The 10,992-nt window shown below is 43.6% G+C and overlaps 1 long non-coding RNA gene across 1 annotated transcript; it reads right to left on the bottom strand.

The window, feature by feature from the left end:
• Positions 1-8,921: 8,921 nt before the first annotated feature.
• On the bottom strand, positions 8,922-10,591 carry LOC123155728 (uncharacterized). Its single transcript, XR_006477587.1, has 2 exons — positions 10,462-10,591; positions 8,922-9,332 (listed from the first exon to the last, which is right to left on the bottom strand). It is a non-coding gene; the product is annotated as an uncharacterized lncRNA (long non-coding RNA).
• Between the last annotated feature and the right edge of the window lie 401 nt (positions 10,592-10,992).

The raw sequence follows: 10,992 nt of genomic DNA, 5'->3' as shown, positions 1-10,992 counted from the left end.
ATTTCAAGCTACACCGAAGGAATCACACCATAAGGCTGTGAAGCATATTCTTTGATATCTAGCTCACACTCCAACACTTGGATTATGGTATCCCAAGGGCTCGGCTTTTGATCTCATTGGATATTCTGACTCTGAGTATGATGGTGATCGGGTGGATCGCAAGTCAACATCAGGCACATGTCATTTCCTCGGACGTTCCTTGTTATGTTGGTCCTCGAAGAAGCAGAACTGTGTATCACTCTCTACTGCTGAAGTTGAGTACATTGCTGTTGGATCTTGCTGTGCTCAATTTCTATGGATGAAGCAAACCCTCAAGTACTATGGCATCAATGTGAAGAATGTGCCACTCTACTGCGACAATGAGAGTGCTATCAAGATTGCTCACAACCCAGTTCATCACTCGAAGACAAAGCACGTCTAGATTCGTCATCATTTTCTTCGTGACCATGTGTTGAAGGGAGACATCTCCATCGACCACGCGAATACTGAAGATCAGCTGGCGGATATCTTCACAAAGCCCTTGGATGAGAAGAGATTTAGCAAGTTGCAGTGTGAGCTAAATATCTTAGAATCTTTGAATGTTCCTTGAAAATGACACACATCCTAACACTTATGCAAAATGGATGATTTAGATGTGCAACACACGAAGTAACTTTTTTTCAATCAGTCAAGACTAACCCTCTAAGTGTGAAGAAATTAACGAAGAATTTGATTCTCAAAACCCTACAACAATTGTACGCGGTGTCTGAAATCATCATTCTTATACGATGGGTTACGCCACCAACCAAAGTTCAAATTCTTCAATTTGAGTTTTTGCAATTTCTTCAAATTTTCAAATTCTTCAACTTTGCATTTTCCTCAGTCTTTCCGACTTTGTTCTTCATTACTATATATATTTGAGTTCTTTCATGTCCTCTACAGCATTCACTTATAGCTATTTCTTCAAGTTGCCTTTTCATCTAAGTGAATGTGATTGGACCCTTTCCCCCTCTATGCTAAACTCAACCCAGTCTGTTCACAAATTCTTCGTGTGCATTCTATTTGAAACCCGTTCAAAATCTTCACTGTGACTTTGACAGCTGAAGAATTTGCGAACGAAATGTTAAAATTTTCATATCTATTTTTTCGGCTTTTGCCGCTCAAACCTTTCCGCATCCCACGACAAGATTAAACAACTCACCCACGATCTCACATGATCTCTACCTCTTAGTACGTGGGTGACACATGTCGCTAGAATAGCAAGGGTCAGGGACACGTTCGTCCAATTTCCTCGGATGAGCGGTTTTTCACCTCGGTTATAAATACCCCTCCCCTTCACCTGAGCTCATTTACTCCGCTCGATCTCTCTCCCTCGCTCGAGCTCTCTGACCTAGCGCTGCCACTACACTCCATCATCACCGGTGAGGAAGAGCTTCGCTGCCTCGACCTCGTCGCCGTCGTACTCGCGCCAGCCGCGGAAATCTTCACCTCCACCGCCACCGTAGCTGTCTTCCTGGACCAAGTTAGGGCGTGGAAGATCTGAAAGGACGAACTTCCACAGTTCATCGTGTTCTTTGTCAAGGGTAAATAAAACTCGCTTTTACTGTCCTTGTTGATTCTGATGATTTACACAAAATATTCAAAAGGTGTTTATTCTTCACTCTTCATATCCTTAAACACCACTGTTGCTTCTATTCTTGATCTATTTCTCTAAGATGTATTTTTCTTCAAGATTCCTCAATTGTGTGGATTTTCAGTCTATACAACTTTGCAAGCTAAGACAAGAACTCTTATTGAAATTCCTCAAGACACCCCTGGTCAAATTCCTCAAACTTGATTCCTTTTGAAAACAAATTATGAGAACGCATATGACCTCTCCAAATTCTTCGCACCTATACTTTGTTCACAGGTACACATGTTTGCTGCTGAATCACTAGGTTCTCATCAACTTAACTCATTTGCAGCATTCCTCGAAGAAAACTGCATACTTCTTCAGAGACATCTATTGTTCAGAATCCTCAGTTGAAGAATATTGCTGAAGAAAAGCGTCCTCAGAAGGGAGGAAAAAGGCCTGAAACAAACACTGCCTTCGAAATCCCTGAAGAAATCTATGAAGAATATTGTACTCCTGATGAAGCCACGCACGGCAAGGAGAACAAAAATCAACGCAAGATGCACATTTAGAGGATCGAACGCAAATGGGCAAGAGAATGGAGAGAATACTGCTATGTCACTCCAAAATACATGAAGAAATTCGCTGTCAATCCTCCATGCCCAAGACCTCCTTTGGCTCCAGGCCAAGAAGTGGATCCCTCGAGCATCAGAAGAGGTGAGGAATTCCCAAGGAATGGGCCAAGCGCGAAAGAAAATTGGCTAAGGTAGCAAAAGAAGCAGCAAAGAAATTCAATGAAGATTCTGCTGTTGCTGTTGCTGAAGCCTCTGCTAGTCAGGCAAAAAGGCTATGAAGAAGAAATTAGTTGTGAAACCATATTCTTCTGCAATGCACTCACGGCCCAGCTCTTCAAAGCCCTCACGGCCACCTGCTCAAGCAAAGCCCTCAGCTGCACCTGCAAAGTCATCAGCACATGTGCACCTTGCCACGTGCCAAAGGACGACTGGCTTCTCAATTACTTCAGGAGCTTCAGCTAGTTCCTCAACTCAGCCTCAGTTGCTGAAGAAAAAGGTCACTGCTAGACGCGGCACAAGGCCAAGTCCTCATAAGAAGCAGGTCGCCTTTGAAGTTCCGTCATCTGACGATGAAGCTGATGATGAAGAACTTGCAGAAATCATCAGAGACCGACAACACCTGGCCGCTAGTGCCAAAGGCAGTGTTGTGCCACTTTTGCTGGATCCTAAGAAAATCCTTGATTTCATTGATCTTTGGCACAAAGATCCCAACACACCTCTGCCTGATCTGAACCTCTCATCAGGAGAAAGTCACATGTTGACTACCTTTATCGCTGAAGAAAAATGGAAATTTGATAAGGCAAGATCAGTGAAGAAAGCTCAGTACAAGAAGGAGCATTATCTGAAGAAAAATGTCTTGAAAATGTCCACTAAAGAAATTGTGACTATTCAGTCTGAAATTAAAGTTCTCAGTGATGAATTTGACTCATATCATGCTGATTGGCTAGGTGCCAAAGTCAGATTCGTCAAGCTGGCGAAAGGCCTCAAGACCAATGTTGCTGCTGCTGCACAACAAGAAATTCCTCAGGGTGAAGCACCTGCTCAGTCCACTAAAGAACATGCCAACGCAGTTGATGAAAATTAGGCTGCTCATGATGAAATTCCAACTCGATGAACCTGCCAGGGCAACCACCAATGTTGCGCCTGAAGATCAACCCAGGCCAGCTGAAGAATCTGCTGCTGCGCCTGAAGAAACTGAACCTGCCAGGGCAACTAAAACAGTTGTGCCTGAAGAATCTATGCCTCTTTCATCTTCTCCTCCTGCAAAGTCATCACAGATGAAAAGCACTCATCTTCCTTCTGCATCAGAAGTGAAGAAGACAAAGGCTGCAAAAAGGGCAGCTGTGAAGAAAAGGAAAGCATCAGATGCCTCAGAGTCTTCAGCTCCGAAGAAAGTGAAGACTTTGACAAGCTCATTCCAGAATCCAATTGATGTTGTTCCTCTAACTGTCATGCCATCAAAGGAGATTGTTACTTTTGGTGAAGAATATGTCATCGCTGATGACATTGATGAAGAAAATCCCTCTACTGCTACGTCAGAGTGGGTGGATGATGAAATTGAAGTGGATGCAATCCCTTCACCACTAAAGGTATCATTGCTCGTGCCTCAGTTCACTGCTGAAGAGGCTGGCGTTGAAGAAATTGATGAAGAAGAGGATGTGGACATCGGGTCTACGACTCTAGTGTTGAATGGTGATTATTGGGAAAGTCACCATCCCAATTCTCCTCTGACCACTCCTCTGCAGCAAATTCCTCAGTCCCCTGTGTAAACTGAAGAAATTCATACGGGTTCTGATGAAGGTCAAGCTTCACTTCATTCTATCCCTGAAGAAGTTCCAGCCACTAGTGTTGATGAAATGGAGAAGAAGACCACAGAAGAAACTGCTCCTGAAACTCCTCAGTCTGAGGCTCTAGAGGTTGTGCATGAAGAGGCTGTGAAGACTTCCACTGCAAATCTTCAGCCCAAGCCACAGAATCCTCAACCAAGAAGTAGAAGTTCAACGTCGATGACTTCTTTGTTGAGCATCATTTCTTCTCTGATTTCAATCCATATGACTCTACTCGACTTTGCTGCAAGCGTTTTTGGACTGCCTCTTAGATGAACTTTTATTCCTCATTGCTGTTTGACAAGGATAAAGTGTTTGACCATGAGCATCTCCCTCATGTGGATATGGAGTCCCTTCCGTGTTTTACCCCAATCCTCAGTGTTCTTCATGATGCTGGTCTGCTCAACTTCTGCATCGACATCTGCGATTGGAATGAAGAGCTTATTCTTCAATTCTATGCCACTTTGCATCTAACAGGCGATGTTGATGATGTAAATTCATGGGTTTTGGACTGGATGGCTAAAAACACTCATCACAAAGCTCCGACCTCTAAATTGCTTCATGCCGTCCCAGCCAGTCCTCCCACTGAAGGCGCTTTGAAACTTTATGAGGAATCTGAATTGCAAAATCATCTGATGCAAGTGTTGATGAAGCCTTTGAAGGCTGGCCAAGCTCCAAGGACAAATTTCCTCATCAAGGATTTGTTATATGTGCCAAGAACCATCTATCACATTTTGGCCAAAACCCTTAGTCCAATTAAGGGCCACAACTGTGAAGAAGAAGAAGTTGTTGGCATCGTGAAGAATATGCTTTTCAACATCATGCATGGTATTCCAATCAACTACCATGATTTCTTCATGAGGACTTTGGCCAATGCTTCTTTGTCACCTTTTGAGTTGAGTGCTCCCTGGATCATGAAATTCATCAGATCAAGGACTTCAATTCATTACAAGGCTGACTTTCAAAATCATCTCAGCTATTTGCCCCCAATTGAAGTCCTCAAACGGACTATTTCCTCGATGATGAGAAGGGCAAGGCTGCAATCATTGATGAAGGTACTCGTCCTTTGGATGGTCAATTTTGCAAGGCAGCATCCTACTCAACCAATGATGACTCTGCCACTCATGACACTGCTGCAAATGCTTCAAAGCAAAAACCTCAGGCCACTGCTCCGCGTGTGATGACTGATCGTGAACTGCTCCTAAGTCTTCATCAGAAGGTGGATAGAAATCACAAGTGGGTCAAGCGTCAGTTTGGTGCCATTCTTCAGAACATGACTGTCACTCAAAACACTGTGAAGAAGAATCACCATTATCTACATGAAGTCTTCGACCGCACCTGGGCTATTCTTTCGCATATCTACACTGATGTTGAACTCAAGAAGATGCACTTCCAACAGGAATTTGACTGGTCTCATCCACCTTCGAAGAAATTCAAGAAGGTCAAAGTTCCTCAGCTGGTCGTCAGTTCATATTCTTCATCGCGCGAGACAGACGAAGCTGAAGATTTGGACGACACTGCGGCAGGCCCTACAACAACGGATGACCCCAACAATGCTGGCGCTCCTCCATCGACGTCATGATGATATTCTTCTGGGGAGTTAGTCCTCAATTTTCGTCCCCTTTGGTCATTTGATGACAAAGGTGGAGAAATTTGAGTTAGTCTTCAAGCGGGTCTCTTATATGGGCGTTTTTTTTTGCTAAGTTACAACTCTCGTTCTTCTGAAGTGTTTGATTCACCGAGTTGTAAACTTAAGTCCTATGGTGGTCTGATACTTTTGACTACTTTCTGCATGCTTAATTCCTCAAGTACTTAATGCACGCATGCTAAATTTTGTTAGACACCATATTTCATCATGCATTTCAAATTCTTCATATGATACGTTAAATGCGTGTATGAATTACAAGATATAGGGGGAGATCTCCATGATATTAATCTACAATGTGCATTTGCTATCTGAAGCAAATTCCTCAACTATGCACATCTTCACGGGGAGTTCTTCTATATGTTGCAATCAAATTCCTCAATACTTAGCACTTTCAATTGTGATGTTTATCCCCGTTGAAAACTTAACCTATTTTTCATGAATCACCAAAAAGGGGGAGATTGTAAGTGCATCTAGTAACCCTTAGTGATTTTGGTGTACTAAAGACTTATAGGTTAAGGGACTAATATGTTTGTGAGTGTACACAGGCTCTATAAGTCGATGAGGAGTTTGATATTTACGATGAAAGTCGACCCCTAAAAAATGTATGTCTTCAGCTGAAGACTTTGGTTCTCCTGAAGATTTTGAAAGTGAAGAAATTGGTGTGACATTGAAGACTTGGATATTCATGCGAGGATTATGAAGCGTGAAGACTTTTGTTTTTGTAGTTTCATTTTCTCTTTCTTGAGTCATAGGAAACACCGTGGGGGTCGAGGTAATATTAAGGAAACTTATTTCCAAGTGATGCTCATCTCAAAATTCTACACCTACCCAATCCTTTCGAGTGAAACCATTGGAAATCTCATATCAGTTCAGTTAATTTCCTTAGTGACAGACTCTGAGGAATTTGTTCTGACTGAGGAGTTAGGAATTCGCCAGTGCGGATTGCCTACCCAGTGAGGAACATGATAGCCCCGAGGAATTTGAACCTCAAATCCGACTGTTGTTGTGCTATGCGCCAGCTGTCCTCATATCATTGAAGGGCATTTATGTCTTATCATGTCGGGCTGCTCCCTAGGCTATAAATAGCCGCCCCTACAACCACTAGCTGGATGGCTGCTCCGAGAGAAACTGACACTGTCATTGAGAGCATCCCATCCTCCGAGTACTTTGAGCGAAAATCAAGTGAGGAAAACCCAAAACCCAAATCCAAACACCTACAAACACAAAGTGATTTAGCATCACTGAAGAGATTGTTCCTGTGTGGAACCGACGCTTGTTACCTTTGAGGACTGTGTATCCTCCAGACAATTAGGCGTCATGGTCTAAGCATTCAAGAGGAATTGTGGATCGCCGAGTGACCAGGTATGTGAAGGTTTGGAAGTCACCTGAAGACTTACCACGAGTGATTGTGTGACTTTAGCTCAAGGAGAATACGGTGAGGACTGTGTGTCTGGGACTTTGTGTCCTCGGGTTTAAATACTCAGCCGCTCCAACCAGACGTACAACTGTCACAGCAGTTGGAACTGGTCTACCAAATCATTGTCTTCACCAAGCCTACTGGTTCTATTTCCTCAACCCTTTCATTTCCTCATTCATGTGTTGAAGAACATGATCATTACTGTTTAAAGACTTTGACTGAAGACTTTCTCTATTTCCTCAATCCTAATTCTTCGGTCTCATAGTCTTCAGCATGCTTATCCTGTTTTCACGTTTTCTGTACTCTGTGTTTGTTTCCATTTCATCATGATGACTATGATGTTGCTCTGTTATGCTTATACCTGAGTACTTATTTCGCTGCTAGTGTGTCGTCGCTTAGGAATTTCTTCACCTTGAAATTCCTCAGTGACGAATTTGTAAAAATCGCCTATTCATCCCCCCCCCCCCTAGTCGATATAACACACTTTCAATGCCGCCTTCCATCGGTCTCCGGTTGTAGCCGGCTCCGAGATGATGCCCCCAAGGAGGAGGAAGATGTGGAGACGCCTTCATCGCCCGATCTCGCGGATCTGAGGATTCCCTTCGGAGCCAAGGCTGCGGGGAGAAGCACCAAACGAAAACGACGCTTCCAAGAAAGAGTGTGGCGCCCACGGGCGTCGCTGTCGCCGGATCCGGCAAAGGCCGGAGAAGGATTTCTCGTGGAGATGCTCAACCACCGCAAGCCCAAACCAGCCCGCCACCAACCGCCACCAAACCAGCACCGCTGAGCACCGAGGGGAAGCTCCCACCAGCGCCCGTCCCAGCTGAGGCCGTCCCGCGCGACCCCCCGGCCAGCAGCAGACATGCTGCCAGGTCCTGGGCGCGCACCACCGTCTCCACCAACCGACCGACCCCGCTAGAGGACGCCGCCGCCCCGGCATGCTGCTCCGGCGAGGCGCAGCCGTGCCGCCAACACCCGCACCATCGCGCCCACCGCATATCGCCCCACGCCCCGTCAACCACCTCCGACGACGCGCCCAGCCGCAGCCACGCCAGATCCGACCAAGGCCGGCCGAATCCGGCCGCCACGCACCTTCCACCGTCCCTCTGCCGCGTCCCTCCGCTCGCGCTGGAGCAAGGGACCCACACCGACGACCGACTCCGCCGAACACCCGAAAGCGGCCTCCGTGACGCCTGCCGTCACCGAATCACACCCGAGCGGCCCGGATTCGCACGCCACGCAATCCAGCGAGATGCCCCGCCGCCACCCTCCCTAGAGCCTGCCCGGACTTCGCCGGCGGGCTCCTCAGGCGGCGACGAGACGGGAGGAGGGGGAGGAGGGGAGAGGTGGCGGCGCCGGTGGGGGTTCCCCCATGTCGCCAGAGCAGAGGCGACACAGGGGTGGAGGAAAAAGCCCGCTTCACTGGTAATATAATACCAGTTTAGTGTTTGTTAGAATTAGCATACTTGAATAAGTTACTTTACCTCTACTTTGTCTACTACAATAAGAACGCAATCGTTCTACAAAGTAATATAGCCTTTACCCTCCTAATTATCCAACTTATGTTGGTTACCTTGTACTTGTAGTAAGCAGCTTTGTTATGAACAAGTAAACCATTGAAGCTCTCAGACAGCTTTAGTGCAAGCTCTGAAACAAAAGTAAGCAAGTACTCCCTCCGTAAAAAAATATAAGAGCATTTAGATCACTACTTTAGTTATCTAAACGCTCTTATATTAGTGTACAGAGGGAGTAACATATAATGCACCTACATGACGGTACTATTGTGTATTTCATGCATCATATTTTTACCAAACATGCCCCACCATCTCATGGTGCATCATAATTCAAACCATTCAAAATCTACTTTGCATCTCAGTTATTCGAATATTTCAATCATTATTTTTGAGATAGTTAATTTATATCGTTACTTTCTCAAAACCAACGTGCTTTCATGTTCTAGTGTGAGAGCCAATATAATCATTACAACTGGATCAAACAAGAAGCGTTAACCAAAAAGTTTTGAAATGTCCGAACTTTTCCCAGAAGGACTGGCAAGACTGATTAAGAACCAGATGATCATGTGCCCTCGAAAACCATCAGAGCAGCACTGCATGCAGCTTCAAGCGTGTTACAAAGAGCTCCATCATGGGCCCATTTACACACGCGCGCGCGCGCGCACACACACACACAGAGTACATTGCAGCAGCAAAAAGAACACCCAGCATGGAAGTATGATACGGTTGAATAAAGTTCCAGCACTTGTCGTACTATGTTCCTGTGATTGAAGGAAAACAGGTAAACAACGCTACGGTTCTTCATGGAGATTTAAATATACATATCAATTCAAAAGGCCGGACACCATAGCATTGAACTGTGAATACGTACTTAATCCTATCACATGTGCAAGTGCAATTGGATATCTTTTGGAAACATGTAATACCTACTCCCTCCGTTCCAAAATAAATGACTCAACTTTATACTAACTTTAGCACAAAGTTGGGTCATTTATTTTGGAACGGAGGGAGTACTTAGCAAAAGAAAGTAGGATGAAAACAATTATGCACTTGTGTTGCTAATTCAAACTACAAATAAAAACTTGGTGCAGCATCACAACTTTATGCTGAAATAATTTGCACCCTAATGGAGAAAGATATCTTTGTGCGGAAACTTGACATGTTAGCATTGAGAGGAAAAGAAAATGCCTGTAAGGTCTATTGTGGGCACAAACTGCACCACCCTCTTCAACTATCTAAGCTGGTAATCCTTACATGATTTCAGAAACTCTGCAAAGATGAGGTTCAGAATGAAGCAACAGTATTTGTGAACCTATAATTTTATTAACCACTAGACCAAGTCTATAGAAAAACATATGAACAGCTATAGATAGTTGACCAAGTCAAACTTGTTTAAATTTGCCAAGTCTATAGAAACATATGAACATCTCTAACACCAAACTAGTTCAGCAGATTCATCATGAGATATATTTCTGTACTGTATATATTTGGTGTTTTATATAATAATATATTTTTCTATAGAATTGGTCAAACTTAAACTAGTTTTAACTTAGGACAAAACTAGAACTTCAATTAATTTGGAATAGAGGGAGTAGAAAGTAGCATAGAACAAAATAACAAGGTGAAACCTATCTTCCAGTGGAGTGTATAGCACACTTGCAAGAAAAAATGTTACGAAATATTAAAGAGCATATGGAATTTTCAGTCAAAAGAAGAGCAGAGAATCTGGTAATTATCTACGACAAACACATGATATGACCTGCGGCAACAGTTTCAGATTGGATTATGATATCTGCATTGTCAGCATCACACAACAGGTATGAGATGAGTCGGGAATGGTGGTTAAGAAGAACAATCAAGAAAGCGGGGATACCAGAAAATTAATGATACCTTCCTTGTTTTTGTTTTTAGAAGAACTCCAATGGCTTAAAATCCATTGAATTCCTGAACAGTAAGAGATTAACTTAAGTCAGAGAAAATTGCAAAGGCTATTTGACAGTACTACATGATGAAGAATAATACCTGGTTGCCACCAAGTGTGACTAAGAATTTGAGCCAGCTGGCAACATAAGTTGATGATCAAAGGATCTTTCCAATCTCCAATGGTAACTCAAAGGCATCATTCCAAGCAACAGTTGAGAACACTTGAAGATCACTTCAAGAAGTACTGCTGATACCACTTGAATTAAAATAGTCACGATAAGCAGGTAAATGTGGTGTCTACATTATCTCAATAATATACCTGTTGTTTGATATTTGTGCTTCCATCTACAACGATACTTCTTCATTACTTTGCATATAAATGGAACAATACAAGAAATACCACTCCGTAGTAGATTAGAATACGATTCCTCTCAAGTTAGAGAAGGAATCATTGCAAAAATAAACAATGTTTTTCTGAAGGCAGAAAAATACCCCCAA

Source organism: Triticum aestivum, chromosome 7B (genome assembly GCF_018294505.1).
Source record: "Triticum aestivum cultivar Chinese Spring chromosome 7B, IWGSC CS RefSeq v2.1, whole genome shotgun sequence".
In the NCBI taxonomy this organism is placed as follows: domain Eukaryota; kingdom Viridiplantae; phylum Streptophyta; class Magnoliopsida; order Poales; family Poaceae; genus Triticum; species Triticum aestivum.
Note: the sequence above shows the minus strand (reverse complement) of the source record. Positions and strands in the feature narration are given on the sequence as shown.